We start from the raw sequence: 16,736 nt of genomic DNA, 5'->3' as shown, positions 1-16,736 counted from the left end.
AAATTCTTCAGTATGGAAGCTTCTTCTGCCCTCTGCAACCTCTATTACGGAGAAGCAAGCATTTGTATAGGCAGTCAGAAACATTTTAAAAATAATTGCTTAAGTTCTTATGAGTTATTACAAACAAACACACATCTACCTGCAAACACACCCTACATTTCTCCTTACCCAGCGATAAGTATTCATTTGAATAAAATGATACATCAGGATTATTTTTTTTTAAAGAATAACAATACTACTACTAAAAAAACCCTTATTCCAGGTATGCACCAAGATAAGCCAATTACAAAGAAGTTACTGTGCTTAACATAATGTGATTGGGGTTGCCAATGATTTTGCTGGCAGTTTTACAGGACTGCTGTCTTAATGTCATTGCTTAGCTGAACCATATATTTAAAATTGTGTTTTATCTTGTGTGTCTTGACAGCTCCAAATCCTGAACCTTCACAGTTCTCTAGTTTCCCATTAAAGTCTTTAGTTATTTTTAACGTAGAGCCCTTAGCAAATGGGTGCCTAAGGGTAAAGGGTCTTTGCAACTGGGCATGTCTCCTATCCTTGTGTCATTAGTAGCCTGACTGAGAGCACAGGAAAAACCATAAAAGGAGCAACTTGCTTCAATAAAAAAACTAGGAGTCAAATATAAACATCATGTGGCCCAATGCTTGCCACACCAAATGTAATTTAAGTTACAGTGCTTGCCTAAGCCTTTCCTTCCTTCATAAACTAGATTGTTGCAATTCATCCCCCCGAACCCGTTTCTGTAAAGTTGCATTTGTACAAGAAAGTCATCATGAGGATTGCTGACATGTGACAGCCAGGCAGAAAATGGGAGCTGCAATTTTTTGACAAGACACAGCTTTGTTTCCTGTCATGGCAAATTAAAAACTTTCTGCTTGTCCAGCCTCTTCTGTCTGATTTCTGCTGCCACAGGATTTCTGATGAGGATCGAAGTTTTGTTGACTGTTTTACTTTGGTACATGTTCTTCTATGCTGCTCGTAGTCCCCTTAGGACAACATGAGGCATTTTCAGTGCCTGGCCTCTCTAGAACGCCCATAAACAAGGACATGGATCCCAAAGGATCTCAATGGTTCCCAAAGGCTGACTTTACCACCCCCAACTCAGTTGATAATAAATTTTGCAGATGAAGTCCTGGTCCTGCAAGTCCTTGCACTCAATAGCACCCAAAAGCAGGAGCATTCCCGCCACTTCTCCATGCACCGTTACCCACCAGGCCTTGCAGGTTCAGCCTAAGCCATTAACAACCCTTCACTAATCCCTTGCTTTGGCAAAACAAGATAAAGCAGTGGGAACTCACCACCTGGGGAACTCCCATCTCCTGGTCTGCTGTCAGTAAGCAGGGCCTGGCTGTGCCATGTCCTCCTACCCGCTCAGACAGGAAACCTGCCCCAAACTAGGGAAAGCAAACATGGCCACTAAGGCAAGGAGACACCGACCTGTTCATCAAAGCTGCCGGTTTAGCGGCTTTAGAAACAAAAGAAGAGGGGAAGTGTGGGATTGCCTCCGGGGAAAAAGAGGGCCTGCCCCCAGGAGGAAGATGGAGGGGGAGGAAGAGCCCCGTGTTGCGCTCGAGCTCCCTGACGAGCAACGAGGAGCAGCAGAAGTGTGAGGCATGCTAATTAAAATGTGACATGACCAGACAAAAACCTCCATGCTCCCACCCCAGGCAAAGCAGAACGTGTTTCAGCACGATGGCATCAGGCCAACACCTTGCTGTGCTCACAGAGCTTCAAATGACCTCCAGACAGCCAGCGCTACCAAAGAGGGGGAAAGGGACAGAGGATAAAAGACAGGAAAAGCAAGGGAAAAGTCACACCCGTAACTAAAATTGCTTAATTTTACACAACTTTGTGAATTTAATATAGATTTTTTTTTTTTAAATGCTTGAACTCAAAGCAGTTTCAATCCCTTCTGAAGCAACGTTTATCTTAGCTTTCTGCAGGCATTTCTATGGTACTCAGCACTACAGCACTTTATCCCAGTGGGAAGCAAAGTTTTTATCATTTGTCTTTGTAATTCAAACTCAGTGTACACAACACAGTCTTACAGCACTACAAAAATGCTTTGCTTTCTTTGCTTTTTAACCTGACCCACCCTGAAAACATTCACCATTAGTTTTTATCATGTTTTTCATTGACTCCAAAATAAACACACTCTTAGACCGTATTTTTGCTCTCCTTATATTTCAAAGTTCATTTGTTTGCTAACTTGCTGTTATGTCATTGCTGAAGCTGTACTATAAATATCTCTGGGTTCACTTGGCAGGAGATTATCTGCAGATACCTCTGGAGAGCTAGAGGTGTTTTACGAGGAGTAAATCTGCAAAGATACAGTGTGCGTTCTCCTCTCCACTGCTGCGTCAGAGAAATCTCCCCTTGTATGCAGCTGACACGTTGCTAACCGCTGCCTCGAGCGCGCATGTTCCCGGCCCTTGGAAGAGCTTTACAGAAAGCAAGTGAGCACGGCAGAAGCCAGACCAGCAGCAAGCAGAGGGCTGCTCCAAATCTCCTTGAAGGTAATGGACACACTCCCAGTGACTCAGGCCAGCTCTGGGCCAGGCCCAAAGAGAACTGCACTATCCCATGTGAGTCTGTAACTTAAGCTCAGCCATCTCCCCCCAGCTCTTGACTCTCAAACCTCCAACTGAGCAGGTCTGACTGTGGATCTTGGAGGTACCCAGGGTGCATTCGATGGCTTAGTTAATAGTAGCTCCATGCTGCCCTAAGCACTCTGCAGTTAAGACATATTTGTAAGTAAGAGAAGATGCACTTTGTGATTCTCGGCTTCCCTTCAGAAAACTATCGGCTTGCTCCAAAGCCTTTAACAGCCAACATGTGGGGTTTGATCTGGGTCTCCCTGGAGGAGCCGGCTCTCCTGCAAAAGCTGCTGCAGTTGGTGTGGGATGTAACCCACCAACTTCACGGTCTCTTGGAAACAGAGACAGGGCAGAGCATGCATGAAAACAGCATCGAACAAATATCTCATTTATGATTAACTGCCCTGGAGTGGAAAGGAATAGGCAGGAGGCTGATGACAAGAAAATATCACACTGCCTGGCTACAGGCTTGGATTGTCCTTCAAATACCCTCCCAGCTGGCTGGGTTAGCAGATCATTTTGGCTATCAAATTCATTACTGCATTTGAGAGTGATGAATATTAAACCACTTGACCACTTTCCCCGTGGGGATGGAGCCAGTCTGCTTTGTGGCTGGGTCCCCACAGGGGGAATAGCCCCTGATTCTTCCCCCATGCTCCCCGGCCTCGCTGCCCTGGCCCATGCAGGCTCCCCTTGGCTGTGGGTCTGTCTGCCACGGGCCGTGCTGGGAGTCACCATGGCCATGGTGTGTGGTGTAACACACTGGAGCAGCAGGACCTTGGCTAAGTGAGCTCAGAAAAGTGCTCGAGCTGTTCACTGCTGCTGCGTTTCACCCCACCATGAGGCTCCACAGCCGTGAAAACAAGGGGAAAGGCCAGTCCCAGGGGTGTAAAAGGCAATACTGAGGGAAGAGTCCTTGGCTCCTTTAACCATGTAAATAGTGCTATTTCTATCCCTCTCACAGGATGTTGGAGATTGAATTCATTACAATGTTTGCAGAGGGTTTGGGGTTATTTGGATGTGTCAGAGTATCTAAATGCAAATTATTACAAAATCTTTCCTCCCAGAGGTTATTTCAGGCTGTGATAAATCTGTCATGATTCTTCCCTCGTATTTGTAACTCTCCTCCCACTCACTCTCCAAACTGCACCAAAACTTCGTCTTATGCTCCTAGACCAAAACTGACCCCCAGCTGCTTCAGTCCGGCCCCAGCACACGAGGACACCTACAGCCCAAACCCCCTCCTTGGGGGTTTCTAGGTGCATGTCTCAGGCAATCAGGCTTGCTCAAGCCCCACACAGCTGAGACCCTGCACTTCTTTTTCTTTAACCATGTCAGAGTGTCTGCAGCTGATGCAAAATGAGCCTGGAGGTGGTGCAGATGTTAGAATACCTTGCAAAGAGGTAGTGCAATTAAAGTAAATCCACTTCCTTATGCCTCCCAGCTTTTCCTGTATCAGGTGTTCATGTCCCCATCTCTCTTGAAATACATATCTTTAAAAAGAACATGATTTAGTGCATGCTCATAAGTAAATGACAGCATAGCCTCTAGCACTAGTACCATGATGCTACCTTGAAACCCAGCCTTTTCACTGATAACTCCCAGAGGAAACAGGGTTACCCAAAGAACATTAGAACTAGGGGACAGTCCTTGCTGACCACCTAGGAAGAGCTCTTCATGCCATTTTCATTCTAGAGGCTCTGAGAAACATCAACTGGCAAGCCGCTTCCAAACACCTACACCCCATCATATTTGTGTAAGGTGTCCAGACGTCCAGCTGCTCTCTCATAGCAGCTGCTAACATCAAACTGAACCGGCTACTAGACTGCTCTATTAAGGAGGGTACAAATCAGGAATCTTCCCATATTGCAAAGGCAGGTGTTAGCTAAGCTCTGGTCAGCCTGTTTCTTTGATCTGCAGTCAGCAAAATATGATATCTTCTGTTTTCTGATTATGTATTAGGAGTATCACATTGTTTGGCTTCAGTTTGCACACACTGTCAGCAGTCACGGCAGGCCTGAATATTAAGTATTGTATGACAAACCTTCACACTTCATCCATGTTGGCCTCCCTACACACACCACTGCTTCCTCTGGCCTCAGTTTGGCTCAAGCACAACTGACTCCTATTCTCTTTGCCGCTGCTGAGGGAGTAGCTGGGTATCTTGAGGGACTCATAACAAGGGCATGAAGTCTTTTCAAGCTGCACACCACAGGTCTGAATTTGTCCCACATCAGCAGCTTTTATAACGCCTTACCATCTAATGGCTGATCAAATAGCTTGTGCTATCTCAGATGAACTAATATTTTCATTCCAGATAAAGAAAACAAGCATTACGTTCCACATCAGTGACAAAGACAGCAGACTGGGAAAAACAGCTAGAGAATATGCTTATTCTGTTAAAGCAATGCACGTGTTTAAGATGAGACAACAGCAAAACATCAAATGCTTGTTCCAACAGCTCATCATTCAGACCAGGATTATACCAACAGAAGCGAACAATCAAGAGCAGATAATCCACAAGATTTGCTCTTTCCACTCCTTACCTCTCTACTCCTACCAAGATTTAATAAACTACTAAAACAATGTTAACGAAATATGACAACTTAATCTGGCTACTACATGGCGTTGGCTCCCTACCAGGTTAGCGCTGTTCTGTAACGCATTACGGTGAAACCCCAACACAGTGAATAGATAAAGATATTTCTGAGAAATATCACAACCCGCATCCTCGGAGCAGAAAACCGCTGACGAGTACGAGGGCTTTGGGACTGCCCTGTTTTCTGCCAACAAGGCCGTTCAACTCAGGAGCTTGGCTCCCAGGGAGGTGGGCAGGAGGCTGAATGGGAATTTCCTCTCTATTTGCTCTGTTCGTGTGTCAAAATACTTCAGGCTCCAAGGCTGTCAGCTCAGTGTCACACTCACACACTGAAAGTGTGGTATCAATTTGCTTAATCCTAGACCCTAACGTCAGAGGAATTTGTAAATCAGGCAAGTATGGGTAAAAAAAAGTTAATTAACAGAGGAGAAAGTGCCACCTCTGTGTCCTGGAAAAATATTAAGTACAGAGTAGATAAGAGTGCCTTCAGAAATGACAGTCTGAAAATCCTAATGTCATCTGTGTATGTTACAGTGGCAAACTGCCCAAAGGAAGGGAACAGAGAAAATGTCACAAATGCTGACAACAGACTTCTTACTGAAAAGATCTGCACAAAAGCACTTCACCCACATGTTGCTCCCTTGGGTTTTGTAAGTGTCTTTCTGAATGGAACAGAACACCCCTTCCCATCACTCTGCTACCCCAGTTTCTAAATCAGGACCTGGATCTGCCCTTAGCTACGTGGGCCTGACTCTGACTCCAAGCTGTGAACACACAGCAGGAATCAGCAAAGGGTGCAATGATCCAAGTCTGTATTTAAGGACAGAGTATGAAATGCTTTATAATTTGCAGTAGAAAATATCTTTTTGAGGGGTTTGAGAGAGGAATGAAAGAATGAGGGCCAAATCCACGCAAACCACAAGCAATGAAGGACCTTTGCCTAGAAGAACTGACCAAACACACCAAAACCCAATGATCCTCAGATCCTTCTCTGGGCACTGGACCCACCACTGGGGAGCTCTTGAGCAGGTCTCTGCCCTAGGAAAGATGTTCCACTATGAACGGCTTCGAAGGGGAGCCAGGATATGGTCTGCAATTAGCACTCTCTAAATCTTGAAAGAAACCTTCCATTCAGACTAGACCAATCACAAGGACCATGGAGAAACACACAGGGAGTTCACTGTTACATTCTTTTCCCCTCCTCTGAAAAACAGAAAACTCTTAAAAAGACTCTTAGACAAGGGGAGAATTATCTTGTCTCTTCACATAACACTTGTGGGGATGTATTGAAGTTGTGTGTCATAATCCATCACTATCAACCTCTTTCAGAGTTGTCTTGAGCTTCTCACCAGATGTTTTGGTTCTTTTTTTTTCCCCCCTCCTTCTTGGAACAAAGAATCTTTTTATCCACAGTTTGCTGCAATCTAAAATAAGATCAAACTGAAAATCTATCATTCTTATCAGATGCAGCTTCATTGGAGGCTTCATAACAACATAAATATGTTACTACATAAGAGGCAAAGCAATTAATTAAGCAGAATCTTTTTTTCCAATTTCTTCTCAGAAAAAAAGTTGAGAAACTGACAGCTCTTCCCCCTGCCCTGGCAGCTTGCTGCCAGAAGGATGAAACTGGAAAAGGAATCTTGGTAGTAAACTGAGGATTAAAGATTCAGTTCCCACTAAGAGGTTTAAGAGGTGAAGGCTTTTTGTTTATCCTCCATTAAAGAAAAAAAAAAAAATAAAAAGCTCTGGCGAAATAATTCATATAATCCATGACAGAAACTTGAAGATGGTTTTGGTCAAAAACAAACGGCTTTTCCAGTCCCCCTGTTGAAACCCAGCAAGGAAAATGGTGATACTGCACTTCAGGCTATTTTGGGATAAAGAGACCAAGGAGCTCCAGCAACCTTGTAAGATTGTTGCTCAAGAATGGGGAGTGCTCGTGGCCAGTCCCCATCACTTCAGTGCAAAGAACAAACCTGGATTCAACTCTCATGGAGAAGGGAGCATACAGAGAACATTTCCTTCTAAGCCCAGCAAAGCTCAACACCACTACAGACACTGTCAGTGGCACCGTGGGGGCAGCTCATTCCCTTCCTGCAGGAGGACGTGTGAGTCCAAGAAGGATTGTGCCTTCTAGCAACAAATATCTCTCAAGGGAAAATAAACAAACTAAAAACCCTCAACCACTCTGTCTGCTGCTAAGAATGAAAATGACTCCTGAGTTTACAAAAAAATATTGTCTTTAAATAGTTATTAAACAAAATTCTTGTATCCAAATCTGATTCTGAGAGTTCACAAAAACAAAATGCCTACATGTAAAATCTTAAGAAATTAAGTTTAATGACACTCATTAATCTTAAATTCTATAAATGCACATACGCTTTTCAAAATTAAAAATAAAAAGATGTAAGTAATGAATGGTCTGAACCTCACAAATTCTAGATCATCCTTTTTCAAATCTTTGTAAAAATTTAAGAGACTTTACCTATGCAAAGTTGTTGGCTTGTGTCAACTCCAGTGCTTATACCTCCTCTAAAACTCCTTGCTGTATGTGTTGGCAGGGATGTGGGAAGGTGCAGGATTGAGGGGCAAGTTCTGGTTGCTGTGGGCTTTTTCACTTTGCAACTTGAAGCTTTTTCCAGCCCCAGAAACATTCGGTTTTTCTTCAGCTATTGCTTTGGTTTATTGGTCTCGTAAATGTTTTGGCCGGCAGCGAAAGTGCTGAACAACTGTGGAGCCCTTTCCTACAATTTGAGCCACCATGAAAGGAAACGGCAAGTACAGGGTCATCTTGCGGGAACATGCAATTGCAGACTTCCAGTTCGACGAAACTGATGCAGCTGATGCAAATCGTGGACAGACAAGTAGCAGCATGAAGGCTGAAGACCACAGGAGCCTTGGCCACTGTGTGCAAGAGATCTGCAGCAGAAGGAATTCAATATGCTGCCCTTCACTCTGGTTGCAGAAGCATGTAGGTGAAACCTGTGCCATCGATCTTTTTACGCTGCCATCTGATCTTCCAAAAGCAGGTTACAGACTGTAATCTGTAAACCCAAAGATGCAATCACAGAATACCAGGTTGGAAGGAGCTCCTCTTCTACCCTTAAAATTAACTCAGGGTATGAGGAGATGAGAGCACCAGTCTGGTCCCACAACAACCATCTCATGAACAGATTTCTGTTTCCATAAAAGTCAAACCATCACCGTTCACCTCCGCACAGAGGGGTGACCCAAGGGACCAGGTTTAAACTGGGATGAACATTTAAATTCCCAACGCCTTGCTAGATCTCAGCACAGCTCATAGTGCATATGCCCAAAATTCTACCAGAGAAATTTATTTTAGGCAACTTCTGTTTGAAAACTTAATGGAAGTGTAGCTGCTCTCCCCTGAGCGTCAGGAACAGATGACTAAGAAATGTTGCCAGTATCTGTCTTTCAGCAAGATTAGTGTTGGGTTTGTGTGGTATCCTATTTATAACTTTGACAAACAGCTCACCCAATCATTTCATACTTAATCATAGCTGTCTGCCCAGCTCTCTTCAGAGAAAAGCTTTTCAAAAAGTATGTGCCAACATAATATGAACAAAAGGGAGCAAACCACAGTAAAGAAAAAAAACCCTTGCTCCTAAAACCAGCAAAATCTCATGAGCTACAGAGAAACCCGGTCTTGGTAAATCATAAGGCATAATTAGAGCGTCATTATTCATGGGACTGCGTAGCTATAGTTAGTCAGTGTTTCCACTGTAAACCCCTATTTTCATAGAGGTTTGCAGCTCAGCTGCAAGGAATTAGTCTCTGATGAAATTTGGCAGTAGAAATTTTAGAGCAAGGATTATTTTTTTAAAAAATTATTTAAACTTTCAATTCCCCTCTTACTTCTTAGTCTGTAGCAGTACTCATAAAAGAAACGAAAAACATTTCTGCTTGCTCTTTGATGTTTGGTTTCTATGCGTGTCTCTGTGTGGTTAACAGGACCAAAAATATCGATTTAGCAGGGATTTTCAAATAGAGAAGTCTGAAAAAAAATGAAGTTGCGATTCCCACAGCAACTACAACTCAACCTTCATTTGGACATATTAATAAGCGTTACTATCTATGGTGTTAATTGCTATGCATTAAAGGGCCTTTACATTCAGAGTAAACCCTGCAGATTAATCTAGTAATGAAGCTGGGTTTACATTTCATGGGACAGAGCAGTTAGATTTCTTTACATCTTTATTTGGAATAACATTTTCCAGGGATTATAAGAGATTACTTTCTGCTGGACTCGTCCCTAAGCCCTATGTTCGCCTGGCTGCTTCTTCCCCGCCTGCCTCCTCCATCAGGGCTCACGTTTCAGTACATACACAGGCATGGCTGGGCTCACTAGGAGGAAGCATGAGGAAGGGAAAGGGACAGGGGGAACATCTCAACGGGTCATTTTAGCCCAGAGAATATTAAATAGAGCCTTTCACAACCTTTTCAACTACTCAAGAGAAACAGACTGCTATTCGCATTCATAAGAACATGAAAAGAACACCCATGCTCTTTTCCAACTAGCTCTGGCTAAAGCATTATAGAGATTCAGCATCCCCAGATACGAATGAGATTTGCTTTCACACATATGGACCCACACTGGTGGACCTTGATGTTGGCATATGGGAAACTGGGTCACCCCTGAGCTTCTAACACCTTGCAATGTTCTTGTCCTTCCTGGGAGCTCCCCACCCCAGCACCAGTGAGGTTCCCCTCAGAGAGCCTGGCAGAGGTGACAAAGGTGACCGTGCTTCCAACGTACCAGGCAGCGTTCCCAAGGGCAGCTGCCACCAAGCTCTCTGCAATCCCAGTGCACTCTTCACAGGACACAAACAGCAACAACATCTCTTCTGACTGGGAGGAAAACAGACACACCACCACCTTGACCACTGTGATTTGTGAAAACCATAAAAGAAAAATTTTCCTTTTAGACTGAAAGAACCTATCTCTACCACAAATCGTAGCAATCACAGCAGTTATGTTGCAGTGAGGATGTGAACTCCTGCTATGTCTTACAAACAGAACAAAGCAGCATTCCTAGATGTACTGCTTAAATCCACTTTTCAAGGTGGTAGTTAGAAATTAAGAGGCAAATTAACTCAGTAAGATTACTCATGTACCTTCAATCATTTACAGGAATGTTAACAAGATCTTGGCTTCAGAGAGCTGGATCACACTTTCCCACTGCAACCATTATTAACCAGACATAAGATGTTCACAGAGTAAGAGATGATAACGATGCTGTAACTGGTCTCCATAGAGTATGGTTATGATTAGGGAATATCTTAGAGAAACTGTCATTCATTAAGCACTCAGCTAATGCATAAAGATGGGTGAGGAAAAAGCTCTGCAATTTTTGGAATTTTAACTTGACAAAGGTCTGTCCTTGACGTTTTGGTTATTGGGTCTTTTTCACTTGAGTGTTGCTAAGAAGTGGCAGATTCAGTTTAAATGCAAACAACACGATTTTTTTCTTCACCTCTTTTCCTCTGAACGTAAGCATACAAGTCTTCTGCAGTCACCTTAAAAGACATCATGGGCCAGTCAGGAAAGGATGCAACTTTAAAACCTGAATTTAGTTCTGATCCTGTGTATTTGAGTAGATATGTTATTCCCATCTGGGAAAATCTGTAGTGCTTCAAAGTGCATCTCATACGTCAGGCTCCCGGGTACTTAACTAGGTCTAAATCCAGGATCCCAGTCAAAGTGGCAAGCTCTCCTTTTGATCCCTCTGTTCTCTGAGCTCACTGAGATGAGGTTCTTAGGGACACGGTTTAGAGGTAGACTCAATATTGTTAAGTTAACGGTTGGACTTGGTGATCTTAAAGGTATTTTCCAACCAAAATGATTCTATGATACCACGAATAATCACAGTCTTTGTGCATTACAGCACAATATTGTCAGCAAATTTTTATTTCTTGTCTTAACAAGAAAGAAGGGAGCATCCCCAGGATTTAGAAAGCAGTTTTATCAAGTCTGCAAGTCACCTCCACTTCCAGATTCAGTTAAGCTAATGGGTCATGTTCTTGGCACTCTTAAAAGATGAAATATACTATATCCACCAGTCTGGTCACTATTACCATACGTCATGAATATAATTCAAAAGCACCTTTTCTTTTTGTAAGACCTTAGGAAATATTTAATACCAGTCTGAGCAGTAAGTAAGTGACACTATGACTACCACCACGGATCAATGCTTTTCAGCACTGCCTTGCAGCATTCTTTCCTCTGGCCCTGCCCATCTCTTGGCTCATTTTTGAGCTACTGACATAAAACCAAGTACCCACAGAGAAGCAAAGGCTCCCAGAGCAGAAGATTACGTTCTGCAGAGCCATCATTCTTGTGTGCAGTTTGCTTGCCTCCCACCACCTAACTACGTGGCCTTTACTGACCAATTCTGATAGAAAACTGGAGGGATACGCTCCTCTGAGCACCCTTCAAAGTAAACACTGTGCAATTCTCTTGGTTTAGGTGTTCATAAGCAAGTCATGTTCCAGCCTTCAGGCTTCCCCAGAGTACTGCTGAGGGACTGCTCCTCTCCTACCATATGTGCTCACACAGCTTGAATGCCAGTCACGGTGAGCCTCAGTGAACCTGTGCTGGAGAAAACCCAAGTGGAAATCTCAGGGGAACAGGTGTTGTCACTGGGGATGCTTAGAAACAGGCTGGGCAAACAGCTCTAAGTATACCCCACTGAGCAACTCTTATTTGCACTATTCACTGAGAACACACAGTCTCAGAGGACTTTTTTGTCCTCTATTTCCCAAGATGTTACAACATGTCCATCTACCTGCTGGGGTGTCAGGCAATGGTAGAGATTGCAGGCGAGGTTCTTGCAACTCATATGGGAACCAGGAGAAGACATTAATCAGGATGCAAGAGTGACAGTGAAGCATACTTATCCAGCATTAGAAATAAGAAGTGCAACAAGATCTGCACCTTTAATTGCACCCTCATTCCTCGTGACAGCTGAAAAACCCTTAATTAATACACTTCACACACTGTCTATTTTTGATCCAGTTCAAATCCCAACTATCAGCAGAGTATTCTCATCTCATTCCTGCTGAAAGTCCCCTGGGATTTGTGATGTCCATCACTTGGCCTCACTCGAGCAGCAAGACAGCAGCCGATATCTCTCCCCCTTCCCTCCTTTATGAGTGTGACTTGCTTCTTTAGCACTACAGACTGTCGCCTTTCCCTTGGTGCTTAACCCTTTAATAAACCCTGTCTTCCACCTGTCCTTCAGCCCACCTCTGAAATTTGACCACGAGACTTCTCTGTTACATTTAGAAAAGGTACTTCCTGGTGTCCTGTAATGAATAATTCTGCACATCCTTGCACACATACAGCTCATCAGCTGCGGACCACACTGCACAACTGCAGAAAGGAGAAGACCGCGTGCCTGACTGGCAGCTCCACTGTCATCTCATCCTGCTCCTTCCCAGACTCTTCTCATGGACACGACTGTCCACTCCTCCACCTCCTTCTTCCTCCTCTTCAACACCTTTCCCTCCACCCTGACCCCGTGCTTCCCCACGTTAATGCCCAGTAAGCAGGCAGTGCTCTGAACTCCACAGCTCCTGTGAAACAAAATCTTTGATTTCCTCCAGGTTCTCACTTCCCTCACAGCACACGGCAATCGCTGGCTTTCAAGGGATGTGAAGGAAATATCCCTGTTTCTATCCCAGCACAACCTTCCACTGACAACCGGCTCCTCCCTCCACTTACAGAGTTCTGCATCTGCCTTAATAAGATATTTATTAGGGTGCACAAATAACAAAACCTGCACTTTGATCAACACTTGCCTCAAGCCAGCAGAGATGCTGAACTAGTGACTTCTGAAGCAGGATCTGACAAGGGGAACAAATGGGAACGGATCAGATCTCCTTGCAGAGGAGATGCTGTTAGAAATCCAGGGCCTTTCCAACATGATGCAAAGCACTTTCTGCAACTTCAGGTTGCTCACCTGAGTGCTGAGCTGCTCCCACTGAAGTCAATGGCAAAACTCCAGCTACTTCAAGGGCAGAGGGACTGGACCCCCAATGCTTTCAACTCTTATAACCCACACGTGTGTTAACAGCAGGTTGGCCAAACTGGGAAGAGCTTCCATATCCATCAGCTCTTTTCTGAACAGCAGAGAGGTGTTTGTCCAAACATAGGCAAAGCCTTTTGCTCAATTACTTTAATCACAACCACTATACAGCAATTTGTCCCAACGCCAGGAGCTTGAACAAGGTGCCACTTTTCAGAAGTGAAGCACGCTTCAAATAAGATGCTTTATAGATACTATGGATCTGAACCAGCAGTTCCTGCAAGGTGAACTTCATATACTCTGCGCAAATGGCCAACTAGTTCCTAGCTATGACCCTTTAGAACCTGTAATTAAAGATATCAGCAAAGATGAGCTTCCTTCACAAGTCCTGAAAGTATTCTGATTTCATGCTTTTGTCTGCCAAAAGATGTAGACTGCTAAATTGATTTTAGGGTTTGTTCTTCTCCCCAGCCTGAAATGGGATAATTAAATAAATTGATCCAAGGGTCACAGGAACAAGTGAGCTTATATTAATAGTTCCTGAGGCAGTTCAGAATTACAAGATTTTGCATGAAAATAAAAATAGTAAAACAATTTCAGGACAGGAAAATTATCTCAAAGCTGTACCACACTCTAACATGGGCAATTTTCAGTGTGTACCTTACTTGTATTATCTCCTTTAATTCCCAGCAAATCCCGCTTTCATTTCTAATTTGTATTCAGCGAACTGCCTGCAATGCAGCAGTTCTGTACTTGTCAGGGCTGTTGTCATTTTGGAATATCCTAATCCTTCTCTCTTCCTTGGATGGTTAACCCCCCCAAAAAAAGCTCACAACACTATTCCAATTCTGATGGATCCTTGATCTCAGTGGAAAACTCTCTACTGCACTCAGATATTCATCCAACCAAATGAAGAGTGGAAAGAAATGTAGATACATTTTCTCTAAAACCCCAGCGCATCAGCAAGTACCAGGCCAGGATGCTCCCAAGCACAGTGAACAGAAAGACTACGTCCAAAAAGCAATCACCTATTCGATCTAATTTTCCATACACTTCTGATGCCTAAGGGGAGATTTTGCCTTAAGAAGGAATTAATGTATAGTGATCCTATGGCATGGGTTATGCAGGAGAGCACTTCAGAAGATCACAGTCCCTTCCTTGTAGCTTTTACAACCTCCCAGTTAAATTCCTGAGACCTGCTCCTAGTCAGAGGCTGAAAAACCTCTATATTACAGTGACCTGCACCATTCAGCCAGCAATTCCTCTTCTCAGCAGTCTGCCCTTCTTTCGTATCTCTTCCTTTGACTTTATCCACTCAGACTTCTTTGCCTCATCTGTCCTTTTTCCTTGTCTCATAGATAAGAAGCTTGACAAGGGCGCACTAGCAGTTTCAACTACCTGAATGCAACTCCAAGGTTGCTTGCTTAGTAGGAAAAAATAAACCCCATCAGCTGCACTGCCATGAATTCATTGTATCTGCAAGGCAGGACTGGCATCCCCATAGCATTTCTTTTTAAAAGAAAACAAACTTCTGGTAAGAAAGCTCAGTATCTCAGACAAAGAAACATTTAACAGAGTGGCCTTACTGACAGGGCATGTTGTGCCGAGACTTACAATCAAGTGGTTTATAATAACAAATTGTGCTTATCTTCACACAATCACCAATGCAAAAAGCACCATCTGTCTCTCAGGTGAGATTAATTACGCCAGTAAAGGACTTTGGCACCTTGTCCATCTTGGATGTGCATAGCAAAATAGCTGGAAAATATGGTCGAGGATCAGGATCAGAAAAAAACACCATGTCCCCTGAAACAGCTCATTCACAGCAATCTACTACTGCGTTGGGCTGGGTGTGAGCACACTCACCCACAACACACTTCTGCACAAACACACATATCACCGGAACCTCATGCAATGACTCCCCTTCCTCCCCAGAAGCAGCTGGGGAACCCGGCAGAAACAACCCCAGAAATTCACAGGCAAATGTCAAATCTGCCTGTGCAGGGAGGACAGGAGGCACAATCCACGGCGCTACTGCCTTAACAAGTAACAAGTCTTTCCATAAGCAGAGTGAAAATATCACTTCCCTGAGGAATGGGGTATTAATTTTAAGCCTACGCAGCTTTAGCAATGCCTGCTATGTTTATTCTGATCCTCACTACCACACACATAGGAGCCACAATACCATCTTTCCTGGAAGTATTAGACATTACAAACCTCGTATAAGAAAACAGATTTTGCCAGCAGGCCATCAGAAAGATAAGAAGTAACCTGACTATGCTCTAGGCCATAATTGTTTCAGGATTTAGCCATCAAAAATACACCTTTTGTAGCCTGCTAGGGTTGGGAGATAGCATCTTTTTTAATCACCCTTGCTCAAGCCCTTCAGATGCTGCTTAACAGCTCTATTCAGACCTAGAAAGCACAATTCTGGGCTGTCTGTCATTCCTGCTTGCAATCACTATTTGTTTCCCGCACAGTAAAGGGCTGCTGTCAGCTAGGCTGTATTTTTTCTTTATCCTAACTGATGAAAGTAAGATTGTGGGAGGCCCTTACAAGAGCTTGTAACTCTTGCCTTTCCCAGTGGCACAGCCACTGTTTTGCTTTTTGTTCAGTTCCCAGACCATGAGCCTCTGTACCAGTAAATTAAGCAGTATCTGGTGTTTATATCTGCCACTGGTCACCGATATTTTTTTCCCCTCCAGGGCTTGACTAACACTCAGCCTTTTCAACTCATGTGCTTATCCCTTGTGTTTTTTAGTCATCGCAAATTTGGCTCGGTGTCAGCTAAAGTGGGATCGACCAGACAAACCTTTGCTTGCATTCACACATCAGGGCCAGACCACCATAGAGCCCTGGGTGGGGAACACACCAAAGGGAGACCCACCTTGACTCCACTTTGCTTCACCCAAGGTTTCCTGCACCTCCCGAGGGAGGGATGCGAACCCCTGTGAAGCAGAGGCTGTTGAATTATTAGGATAATCTGATTAACGCTTTCAATAATGTTTTGTTATTTTGAGTGACAGACTTCAGGCATCTCAAAGAGGCCTAGTGTCATGGTTCAACCCCAGCTGGCAACTAAGCACCACACAGCTGCTCGCTCACTCATCCTGATGGGATGGGGGAGAGAATCAGAAAAGTATAAGTGAGAAAACTCATGCGTTCAGATAAAGACAGTTTAATAGGTAAAGCAAAGGCCACGTGTAGAAGGAAAGTAAACCAAGGAATTCATTCACCACTTCCCATGGGCAGGCAGGTGTTCAGCCATCTCCAGGAAAGCTGGGCTCCACCATGTGTAATGGTTACTTGGGAAGACAAACACTATCACTTCAAACATTCCCACCCCCTTCCTTCTTTCCCCAGCTGTATATGCTGAGCATGACATCATATGGTCTGGAATATCCCTCTGGTGAGCTGGGGTCAGCTGTCCCAGCTGTGTCTCCTCCCAGCGTTTTGTGCACTCCCCACCTTC

The 16,736-nt window shown here is 43.9% G+C and overlaps 1 protein-coding gene across 1 annotated transcript in view; it reads right to left on the bottom strand.

Moving 5' to 3' along the window:
* The window catches only part of GPC1 (glypican 1), a 205,223-nt gene that overhangs the window by 104,224 nt on the left and 84,263 nt on the right, over positions 1–16,736 (bottom strand). The gene's annotated exons all lie outside the window — the stretch shown is intronic.

This window comes from Streptopelia decaocto, assembly GCF_964273445.1.
Source record: "Streptopelia decaocto genome assembly, chromosome: 6".
Taxonomy (NCBI): Eukaryota; Metazoa; Chordata; class Aves; order Columbiformes; family Columbidae; genus Streptopelia; species Streptopelia decaocto.
Note: the sequence above shows the minus strand (reverse complement) of the source record. Positions and strands in the feature narration are given on the sequence as shown.